This window comes from Lampetra fluviatilis, chromosome 29 (genome assembly GCF_964198595.1).
Source record: "Lampetra fluviatilis chromosome 29, kcLamFluv1.1, whole genome shotgun sequence".
Taxonomy (NCBI): domain Eukaryota; kingdom Metazoa; phylum Chordata; class Hyperoartia; order Petromyzontiformes; family Petromyzontidae; genus Lampetra; species Lampetra fluviatilis.
Window position 1 is genome coordinate 6,989,225 of NC_136303.1, and position 12,207 is coordinate 7,001,431.

The window sequence follows — 12,207 nt, forward strand, 5'->3', positions numbered from 1 at the left end:
CTGACACACCAACAAGACTCCGTTTGCCAAATGGTCAAGCGAACTTCAATTAGACTAAAGAAAGGAAACCAAGCATGTATAAAGTTTCACGACTGTTAATTTTCAATGACCACTGGTAAAAGCTTGCCACAGATGTTCTAAATACTGTATGAGGGTATTTTAGGGTAAGTAATCTGTGTTAAATCACATGACCTGCCTGCAATAAGGAAATTAAAAATGAATTGCAATACACTGTCAGCTTTAATGAGCATTTTTTATATTATTATTTTATATAATTATTTTATATTATTATTTTGTGTTCGTCTAGTTGACTACAAACTTGTAGTTGAGTCTTCGTTTGTGGATTTAATTTAAAAATCATCTGTGTCTATTCTCATCAAATAGAGCAGTCAAAACTGGAGTCCAACCCAGAATAACCACACTTTGATACGTTGGCATGGTCAAAATACGTTTTAAATAAAAGCGAAAATTCAGTTACATTAATCATATAATAAGCGTAATCATTGCACGATTAGATAAACATTTGAGAATGTACAGATAATGTTTATTCGATACATTAGATACATTATTAGATACATTAAGATATCATAGATTCGATAGTGCTCCGCAACAATGCACGTTTTCTTCAAATGCAGTCTTGTTTTTGCATTAAATAGGATGCCATCGTGTGTATAAAGGGCCCTTTACCCCATACAATCTCTGCTGATGAGAACCGGAAGGTGAAAACCAGTCCAGTATGATTTTTTTACACAAATTCTGGACGTTGATAGGCTACGGTAATATATGTACGTAGAGCTAACCGTGATAATTAATCTGAGGTGCGGGGGGAAGGAGAACAAACCAAACACAAACAGCAGTTCTCAGGAAATTAGTTTTCAATCCAGATGTAAAAGCGCATCGCACTAGTGGCGTCCAAATATCGGAGGGAAACACGTTCCAGACGGCCGCAGAGCCACTGCAAAGCCCCCTCAAGCTGTTGGACTAAAACCACTGTGGAAAGACATTGGAGGGCTTCTTTCAAATTACCTGTGGCAAGGATTCTAGATTTGAAGCTTTCGTGACTGCAAGGATTCATATTCTTAGGTTTTTTCGGTAAAGTCACGTAGGTGAAAATTTTAAATTGATAAAAGTAAAATAAATATAAAATAAAAATCACGACGTTTCGGAGGCAACACGGAAGCTTGTGTTGCCTCCGAAACGTCGTGATTTTTATTTTATATTTATTTTACTTTTATTAATTTTAATTTTTCACCTACGTGACTTTACCTGTGGCAAGGAGTTACGATTGCGTGAATCTGATTAGAGTCAAGAGATTCGTGCCTTTAAACCAAAGCAGTGTTCTTTTTGCTTGTTTTGGAAATGTGATATTTTTTCACTTCTGCATTTTTTTCAATCTGATATCCCTCTAGTGTTTTAGGCTGCAAGGTGAGACACCTTTGAACGGTGTTGGCTGTTTGTGGATTTTTTTTTCTTTCATAAAAGCGAGATTCAACCATCTTATTTGAGCATCTATTTCATTTTAAACCACTTCCGCGACGAAAACAAATTCCACAAAAGACGCTCTTTGTTCCCCAGCATCTGCTCTGAAACTCATAACGCCCTCATTTACCACTTTTTCCAGGATGTAATATTTTCTGGGAAAATAATTTTAAAAGATAAAAAGAAAAATTGGCCGACAGTTCGGGGTTTTGTTTTAATTTCTGGAGCGTCTTAGAATCCGTAAAATGCGGTATTTATACTGGTAGGAATATCCTGGTTACACCAGCCCACAGGGGATTATTGTGTCCGTCATGCAGGGAGGGGCTGAGTGGGGAGGGGAGGGTGGGGAGGGGCTGGGTGGGGAGGGTGGGGCTGGGTGTGGCGGGGAGGGTGGGGAGGGGCTGGTCACCCCGTGGTGCCCTTATAAAACTCAACGTTTAACCTACTCACGCCGGCTTGTGCCCGCACTCACAGTCGGGCATATTTGCGGAATACACCACGTCGCCGTTGACCCTGACCATTGACCGAGCAACCCAACGTTCCTACCAGCTCCCTCCGCAGGAATGTGTTATTGCCTGGATGTTGTTTGTCGAGTGCGAATACACAATGGTCAGTGATATGATTTATAGTCCTGTTCTTTTGCGTAAAAAAAAACCTCTCCATTGTTTTATTCGTTATCTTCTAATCTCGTGGTAGGGACACTACCCTGGGTCGTCCAGTTTATTGAACGAATTGAGAACTCATGAGACAGAGTTAGTCTCATTTACAAGTGGCTCGGGTCACCAAAAGGACGACAACACAACAAAGAACTGCAACAAATCAAACATAAACCACCGCAACACCAAATATAGCATCAGCCTGAAAACAACCGTATAATCCGAAGACCGCTTTCTATTACACAAGAGTTATGATCATATTGGGGTTTTTTGTTGTTTACCGAATTCGAAAAAAAAACGGAAGAAAAAAATTATTCTTAGATTTTTTTTTGCCGATCCCTAAGCACGCAGCAAAAGTGAAAGTCACGGTGGTTTCCCACTCACACAAGACACACAACACTCCTGTTTACAATCTTGAAATTCTACACAAGTTCCTTAAGTATATCCGTAAAGCAACCCCCGTTCGCTCAATCGAAACCAAGGACGGTTATATGTCTCTTAGGTTCTTTCGGTAAAGTCACGTAGGTAAAAAATAATAAAATAAAATAATAAAAAATGAAAACACTAAATTAAATCACGACGTTTCGGAGGCAACACAAGTCTCCGTCTTCAGGTGGGACCGTCACAGCCAAATTTACTGTATCAAGTGTAAATGTAGTTATTTAATTTATGATTATTTTTACCTACGTGACTTTACCGAAAAAACTTAAGAGCATGAATCCTTGCAGTCACGAAAGCTTCAAATCTATACGGTACTATTCTTTGGGTTCAAATAAAATAACAACCTGTCTACATGACTTTACCAAAAGACCCAAAGAATCCGAATTCCTGCAGTCACGATAGTTTTAAGTCAAAATTTCAGGACGGTGCTACTTTACTTTGTATTCACCAGCAGGGGAAGGAGAGTGGCGTCAATCGCTGACCAGGATTTGAACTCGGTAAAGATTAAATCGTGACGCCGCGAGCCGTATTTCATGATGTGACGTGCAGTATACTGTGAATGCACACACGTGACCGAGATATTGTACGACGATAATGATTTGTACCATATCGCAAAATACACCTGCTTACCGGGCAAGCATAATGAAGGAAATTATGCGTAATCTTAGAAGTCTCTTTATTAGTACATAAACATTAATAAAATGCCCAACAGTGGTGGCGAGGGAATGGGTGTGTTAAATCCGGTTAGAAAAGTAGGCTACGTATGTGTGTATATTGAACTTCTTTCGCACCGTACGTAGCCAATCGTGAAAACCCAATGACAACACACTCAGCGCACGAAAAAAAACAGTTCTGAAGAAAGAAGATCGACATACATGCATACATACGGAGGGGTCATCATTTCACAAACCGCAGTGTGCTTTAAATAAATAAGTGTAGACGTGACCAAGAGTGCATGGTTTACAGAGTGCTTGGGATTTCCCACAATTGTCCCGGAAACCCCCCATTGACATTCCCAGGCACGTGACGAGTGGAGCGGTTACAAACCGTGAAATTGTGGGCTCTACTTTGTTTTCCGGATGATCGGTTGTTCTGGAAAGTATAAAGCATCCCAAAAATGTGGGGTCATTTTGAAAGAACACGGTGTTTGTCTTTTATTAGTCTTACACGCAGGCTTATATTAGGGAGAATACGGTGGCTATGGAAAAGCGTCTTGTATATGATTAAATACACACTTCTTGGTTCTTTCGGTAAAGTCACGTAGAAGGGAAATAATAAAATAATAAAAATAAAACATAATAATATAATACATTTTCCTTTTATTATTGGGTTATTTCCCTTCTATGTGACTTTACCGAAAGAACCAAGAAGATGAATCCCTGCAGTCACGAAAGCTTTAAATCGAAATTTAAATACACACTATTAAATGGGGAGAAATGCCAATAGTGGCGTGACGTTCCATCGGGTAACATCACAGTTATTATATCATGAAGACACGTTATGTAAAAGTAAAATAACTTATATCCAAATGTATCCTTGAAAATCTAAAATATTTTCATCAGAGCTCATCTAGGATAATTCCTATTACTCTGATACTACCAAATACTACTAGACATTACGTGCACACGTACAAACCTTTTGTCAGTCCACTGCTGGATTAGGGCATTCCCAAATCCTTTGTGGGTAACCTCACCATACTTTACGCTGGCAAAGGTGGGAGTATAAACACGTGGACGCATGGAAGAAGCACTGCCCTCTACTGTCAATGGTGAGCATCCCTAACATCCAAAGCATCGTCCAGGCCAATCTCTGTTCAGGGTCTAGATCTGACGAGATTGGTCAATTCGGTCAAAGGTATCAATTAGCAAAGCAACTTTAAATAAAAAATGTCACGTGTTGAATGCACGATCTCCTGACGTGTATTTGGCAAGTCGCTCAGCTTGGCAAATACAAGAAGGACTCGATGTCATCCAAATGTTGTCCTCCCAGAGATTTTGAAATGACTCATAATTCCATCACTGGCTGGTGGGTGATCTTTATGAGTGTGCGGACATGCGCATTGTCATATGACTGTTGTGCGTGTGCTATTTTGCTTTTACCATGAGGTCAACGATAACTATATGTTTTGAGGGAAGTCGATTTTTTAAAATATATATTGGAGAAACGGTTTTACTTCTGCATTTACACGTCATGGAATGTGTTGGCTTTGCTCTTATGACTAGTATTAGAACATATTAGGCTCCTACTACAGACCCATGAGGATTTGGGCCATTGAGGACTGTCATGTCTTGGCAAGGTCACATGCTGCGTTCTTTGTGCCGAGCAGAAGTTCACCGGGAAAATCCACTGCGATCATTATTATTGCGGTTTCGTGGCGCCACAGTCGTGTACTGTATACTGACCGCAATGCTGCTGTGCCTGGAACACAAATATGGTAACACGACGAGTCGTAGCAAGTCGGAAGAGAACCTGGTTTCCAACGAAACACTCAAAGCAGTTCTAAAGAAATTATTTTCAATCTAGATTTACAAGTGCGTAGCACAAGTGGCTTCCTAATGTAATGACCGAAATAAAATAAAAAACACTCACCCCAAGCAAAGGTGCAGTCAAACTGGCTTCCAGGGAGTAGAGCAAAGCCTCCTGTTGATGTCGAAGGGGCCTCCAGGATGATTGGTCGGGAGGCGAGGGTTTGAAGGGATTCGAATAAAGATTCAGACGACGGCTAAGAACCGCTAAGAAAGAAGGACGGGGACTGGCTGGGGTAAAAACAGTGAGAAGGTTCGAGATAGAGGGCTCGAGAAGGATGAAAGGAGAGAGCACAAGGAGAGGGGACTTGAAGGGAAGGGACGAACTTCAAGACGAAGTGGGAGCCGGGCCTAGGGTGGTTGTCGGTGTCGTTACAATAATACCAGAAGAGCGTTCCAGACGGCCACCAGAAGCGCATCTGAAAGCGCACAATGCATCGATTAGGAAGCCACTAGAGCTATGCAATTTTAAATCTAGATTGAAACCTAATTTCTTTAGAACTTGTGTTTAGTTGGTTGTCCTTCCCCCATACCTCCGATTAGCAATGCTGGCTACGTACGGTGCGAAAAAAAGTTAAGCGTACACAAATACACCTAAAACTAATACATCGTTTGTAAATTGCGATCCTTATGGGGAGAAGAGGGGGGGGGGAAGAATGTAAAAACTTTGATCACAGGAAGCAGACAATTCCATGAATCTATTGTTTTACATTTTTTAAACAAAAATAACGCCTTGAACCCGCTGGGACCTGGCATGCTGCTATGTCCCGATGTTGTTGCACTTCTTCCCGGAAAAGTGATCATCGCTCATCTTGCAACCTCCCAGTATTGCTGTCTCCCCTGTTCCCACAAGCGCGTAGCAACGGTCACTGAATACCAAAGTTTAGAAACAAAACAACCATATCCGTGGCGAGAAGGCTTATTGGCAAGTGGTGTGTAAATGCAAATGGCAGAAATACTTATTTTTTAATGTGTGTTGACATGATAGGCGACGTTTTTGAGTGAAATAATAGTTGCATATTGCACTGTGCTCCGTGGAGCGCTAACATAATTGTGATTTAAAGATTTAAAAAAATCAGGTCCGCATTGTGAGTTCACATACTGTACCTGACAACCCCTTGTTAGTGCCCTACCTTATTACAGATCCTATTTGTCACCCCGTGCCCTTATAAATCTCAACGTTCATCCTACAAAGTCACATCACAAGGGAGAAACACAAACAGACACATCAACATTTGTTGCCCGCATTGAAACGGCTGTACGCCGCATGGACCTGAAAATTAAATGTCCTTGTACAAAAATACCGATACACCATGTGGGTTGACAGCTTTGAGTTCACTCAATCTCTGACCGTCATCTCTCCGAATATGATCAATAGACATTTTCTCGTGGATTATAGAAGAATCGATTCCCGATCACGTGGCCAATGCTACGAATTGGGTCCTCGCCATTGACAACTGCTATGAGATGTGTTCTCATAACAGTGCAAATTTTATTTTATTGTTTTATATTTATATTATTTTATGATTTCCCTTCTACGTGACTTTACCGAAAGAACCACACGACACAGCCAATTAGTAAGGTTTGTCACATAAACAGAACGTGGCCAATTCGTTACTGGTACAGCACACCGGTGTGTTGGAGAGAAAATCCACAACATTTACAATCTGAGTACGACGTTTTGTCAGTGATTACAACTAGCTTCACCAGGCGACGGACAGATTTGTGGAGAATCCTCCTATTTAATTGTAATTACTGACGAAACGTGTAAATGTTGTGGATTTGCACTCCAACACACTGGTGTGCTGTACTAGTAACGAATTGGCATTTTCTGTTTACGTGACAACCCTTACTAATTGGACGTGTCGGGTGGTGGCGGGTTTCACGGCGCATTTATATTTAAGCGATCTAACCCCAAAAAAAAACCTATTATGGAGTGTAAAAGAACAAAAACCGCGGTTAAAACTATTTTTCATGAAAAAATGTTTCGTAACCCTCCACCACCCGACACGGCCAATCAGTAAAAAAAGTGTCACGTTGACAAAAGACAAATAGTTCACTGCTTTAGCCCACCGGTGTGTTGAAGCGTGAAACCACAACATTTACAATTTGAGTACGACGTTTCGCTGGTAATTGCATCCAGCATCATCGGGCAATTCGCCAGAATGGTGAGGCTCTGCTGTGTCTCCCGTTCTTATATAGAGCAGCAGCAGGGTGACGTCATCATTAACTCATTAACTCATCAGGTGCAAAGATTTGAGGGGGGGGTTATTGTAATTATATACTTGATTAGTAATAAGGCTATTGTTACGATGCGAGTTGTAGATTAGTAATCATTTGGAATGTGTTCTATTGTGATTATGCTACATTAATAATCAGTTAGTGCTTGTTTCCCTTATAAGGAATTGTAATGCATCTTATTTAATAATACGCTTCCAGGCCGCACTAAGCCTGTAGCTGTCTGAGCGATTAAAGTTATTTCTGTTTCTCTCAATCTCAATGGATTCTCTAATTAGTCTTTGCCAGTAGTAACTAGTTTTACACAACACTTCAACGTTGTGTAAAACTAGTTACTACTGGCAAAGACTAATTAGAGAATCCATTGAGATTGAGAGAAACAGAAATAACTTTAATCGCTCAGACAGCTACAGGCTTAGTGCGGCCTGGAAGCGTATTATTAAATAAGATGCATTACAATTCCTTATAAGGGAAACAAGCACTAACTGATTATTAATGTAGCATAATCACAATAGAACACATTCCAAATGATTACTAATCTACAACTCGCATCGTAACAATAGCCTCATTACTAATCAAGTATATAATTACAATAACCCCCCCCTCAAATCTTTGCACCTGATGAGTTAATGAGTTAATGATGACGTCACCCTGCTGCTGCTCTATATAAGAACGGGAGACACAGCAGAGCCTCACCATTCTGGCGAATTGCCCGATGATGCTGGATGCAATTACCAGCGAAACGTCGTACTCAAATTGTAAATGTTGTGGTTTCACGCTTCAACACACCGGTGGGCTAAAGCAGTGAACTATTTGTCTTTTGTCAACGTGACACTTTTTTTTACTGATTGGCCGTGTCGGGTGGTGGAGGGTTACGACACATTTATAAATAACGCGATCTAAACCCAAAAATCGTTGATTATGAACAATATTGGTCGCGAAAGCCTACGTGTTAAACCAAAAAATGTTTAGTTTACGTTCCACGTTTTCATTTTATTCTAATTAGACCGTAAAATGTTTGGCTTCCACAAATTGCGCGAATCAACATATTGGGGCCCCACCTAAGCTGATAATGTGGCTACTACACCCCTGGGGGATAGAGGGATTGGGGCAAACCCCTAGTGGCGGTAAAGAGGAGAGGGTGAATAATTAGGGTAAGACAAATGAGGAGCTCTCAGAGAAGAGGATCCGTGTTCGTGCCCTAAGAGCAGAGCCGGCCCAGCCACTAAGCGACCCTTGCAATTGCAAAGGGCCCCGTGGCCAGCAGAGGGCCCCCTAGAGTCACTGCTAGCTAGTGGGTGAAAAAAATCATACATCAAAGGGGCCTCCAACCAAATTTTGCTTAGGGCCCCCAAAGGTCTAGGGCCGGTTCTGCCTAAGAGTGTTCGTGGTGGCCGTTGCGTGGACCAATAACCAAGACGACTCTCTTTGTGTCACGTAACGCTTGAATTGTTCATGTCGTTGTTTGCGAGGTTTTGTCCAATCCTGGCCAGTTGGCTCAAAAACGTAATAAATGAACAAAATCATCGGGCGGTGTTTATATTAGTGAAGAAAATAAACGATTTCAGACTCGTACAATGTTGGAATTGTCCTTCTGCAGTCTTTGTACAGGGTGGCCCAGATTTATTGTGACCCGCGTTAAATTCTCTAAAACTAGGTTGTTTTTTAAGTACAGTTATAAGGTTTATTTAAAAAGCGATATGAATATACAAAAGAACAAACCATGTCAGGGGTCAATTAATTGGGGGTCACGACATCTGGACCACCCTGTATCGTTGTTGCCCCTGCCTGGGCACTGCGTTATTGCTGAATCTGAGTCTTCTTTTGATGTTGCTCCAAAATGTGGAGTGTGATGTCAGTGTCAGGCTCACCCCCCCCACCCCCCCATTCATCTTCGTGCCAGGCAGTGCCACGCCACGGTGTTGCCCTCTCTCTCCTATCTCACTGATACCTTAACTTAACCTCCCTCTTTGCCTTCTCCAGCCCACAACCCAAACCTCCTATCTTATTTTTGTTTATTTTTTATAGATCATTTTCAGATGTGAATATGCATCCAGATGCTATATTCTAGTTTTTCTTCGCAGAGGTGTTCTTTAACGGCTATTTATATTCGTGCAGTATTTTTGATTTCCCCTGTAGCGCGTGTTTGCTCAGAACTGCCATTTGCTTCATTGCTAAACTTCAATTGTATCGGGGTTGTCATTTTGGTTGGTCACTGTTGCAATTGAGACATTTTTGGCCTCAGGGGCGGCCCGTCCATACAGGCGATCTACACGGTCGCCTAGGGCGTCAAGTTCAGTGGGGCGCCAAATTCAAGCGGGGGGGGGGTCATACAAATAAAATAAGTAAGATGTGATTATTTATATTCCCGTGCACGTGCGGAGGGAATATTAATTATAATTAATTTCTCAACATTTCTGAGAATTTATTGGTTGGACAGACGGACAAACTGAAAATTAGGCCACTGTTTAAAAAATATAGGCTTAAAAACATTAAATGTAATATAGGGGCAAAATGTTTCCCAGTTTACCAAAAACCTCAGCCTAGATCTGCCCTTGGGGTTTAGGGGTGGGGGCGCAGATGTTTATCTGACATTAAGCCTGTTGACAAGTTGTAAGATTCATGGGGAAGTGAAAGCCATGGCATAGAATATTTCCGAGGGAACGTCCACCGAGGAGATAGAACGATGAAATCAGTTCGTGCGTGGGCAGGTGTTAGGTGGATTGTGGCATCGCCGGATCGTGAGGTGGCGGTCGCTTGGGGTGCTCTTCATCCAGCAGTGGATTGACGATGGCCGATGATGATGAACATCTATGGTGTCACCCTAGCCCTGTTCTCCGACCTGCTTTCTCATTCTTCCCATGCAAACAAAGTTGAGATTACAGTAGCGCAGCCATCATCGAGTCTGCAGGCTGCACGATTACACCAGGGCCCCGACTCGCACGCTTTCAGACGCGCTCCTGCGGCCGTCTGGAACCCTCTTCCGATGTTAGGAAGCCACTGGAAGCTATGCGCTTTTAAATATAGATTGAAAATTATTTTCTTTAGAACCGCTTTTTCTGTTTCGTTTGTTGTCCTTATCCCGCACCTCTGATTAGCACGGTTGGAAAAAGAAGTTCAACATAGTATACATACATGGAGGGTCGCAAGGGCCTGGCTACATAGAAGCAGGGGGTAGATTGTAGTTTTGGAAGAGGGGAAGTCCCGTTTCATTCCTTGCACCAGAGCCCTAGGATATCACTCATGGAGTAGATACACGGAGTTGGAGGAGGGATGGTTTCACAAATTTTTAGAGGAGGGACACTTTTTCCGATAAAGACAATCAGCCACACTGCCAGCAAAACAAAATAATACAACGATGCTATATAACAGCAAGATTAACTAAACAGAAGTCTGAACGCCAGGGGCCGGACACTAAAGGCCACCAGGGACCACCAGAGGCCCGCGGGCCTTGCAGTGGTGGAGAATGATCGTTAATGTCTGGCGATGTGGGGGAGTTTCCGAGAAAGAGAAGGGGAGATGGTACCTGGTCAAGGCCTCACACCGCGAGGGTGTTCGGCGGAGAGTGTGGGGGAGAAGGAAAAACAACTTTTTTCTGCTCATAGTTTTTTTGTGAAACCTTTTTTTTATTTTCATTGTTCTCAATGTATGGGAAATAACTGCATAATTTGAGGTCACTCCTTTTGTGTGTGTGAGTGGTCAGTATTGTGGGGAGCGGAAGTGCAGAGATTAGTGCGTTGCACCACGAACCCAGTGACAATTATCTAAACCGGTCCTGGGCCTCCCCTAGGTCGACTCAGCCTCCATATGTAAATATTGTCACTGGGGAGACAAAGGCGACCGGGCGTGGTGTTGGTCACCCACCCCTTCGTGTGCCGTGTCAGCCTTCATAGGTGCTCGCTAACGGCACTTGCCCCAACAGTCTGTTGAGGCTACATGGGGGATAATTGTCTTTGTATTGGTCAGTATTTGTGCGTATCTACATGTGTGGGAGTGCTTACCTGTGTGTGTAACTGTAGTGGTTAGCACACTGCATTGTGAACCTGTGAACTTGTCAACCTGAGTTGCAGTCCAAACTATAGCTAGCATCAGTGGCGGGTGATATCAGAACTCGTCCTGGGCTTCTTGTAGGTGGACGCACTCACACCACAGTGACCACACCCCCTTGGCGTGCCATTACATCCTCACACACCACTATGTAGGCTACATGAGGGATCTTCATGTTTGTATCTCTGCTCGTGATTTGAAGGCCAGATAAGCTCAACAACATCAGCAAGAGGCCGCTGGATTTCTGTGCATCCCACGCTGTTTATAATCACCAACACGTTGTTCCAGTCCAAAATAAAAACATCAGCTGCACTATGTGGCAGAACAGAAACCATGACGCCTAGACCTACCACGTGACACCTAGACCTACCACGTGACACCTAGACGTACCACGTGACACCTACACCTACCACCTGACACCCACACCTACCACGTGAAGCTGATATGTCCGTTAACCATTGTCTGGTCATCTATAATAACACGCAACTTCTGGCCTCCCGCTGTGAAAGGAGTCATCCACCTAGGTTCGCATTCAAGCCCACAATAGCCTTTTTTTCAGCCAGCTGTTGTGAGATGTGAGCGGGCATTTCACCATCGATTGTGCAAGGTGGTTTCTCTATTTCTGCCCATTTGATTGTCTGCAGAGAAATTGGTGACCATTTCCCAGCCACACACTGAGTTATTCGCGTAACAGCAAATCGCGGCGGATATATCACCACACCCATTCCTTCACTACTGTTTTTTTTGCCACGGGGGGCAGGATGTCAGTAGTTGTTGTTGGTGCTGCCCCAGGCGTCTGCAAAATATCCCACGTTTGGCTG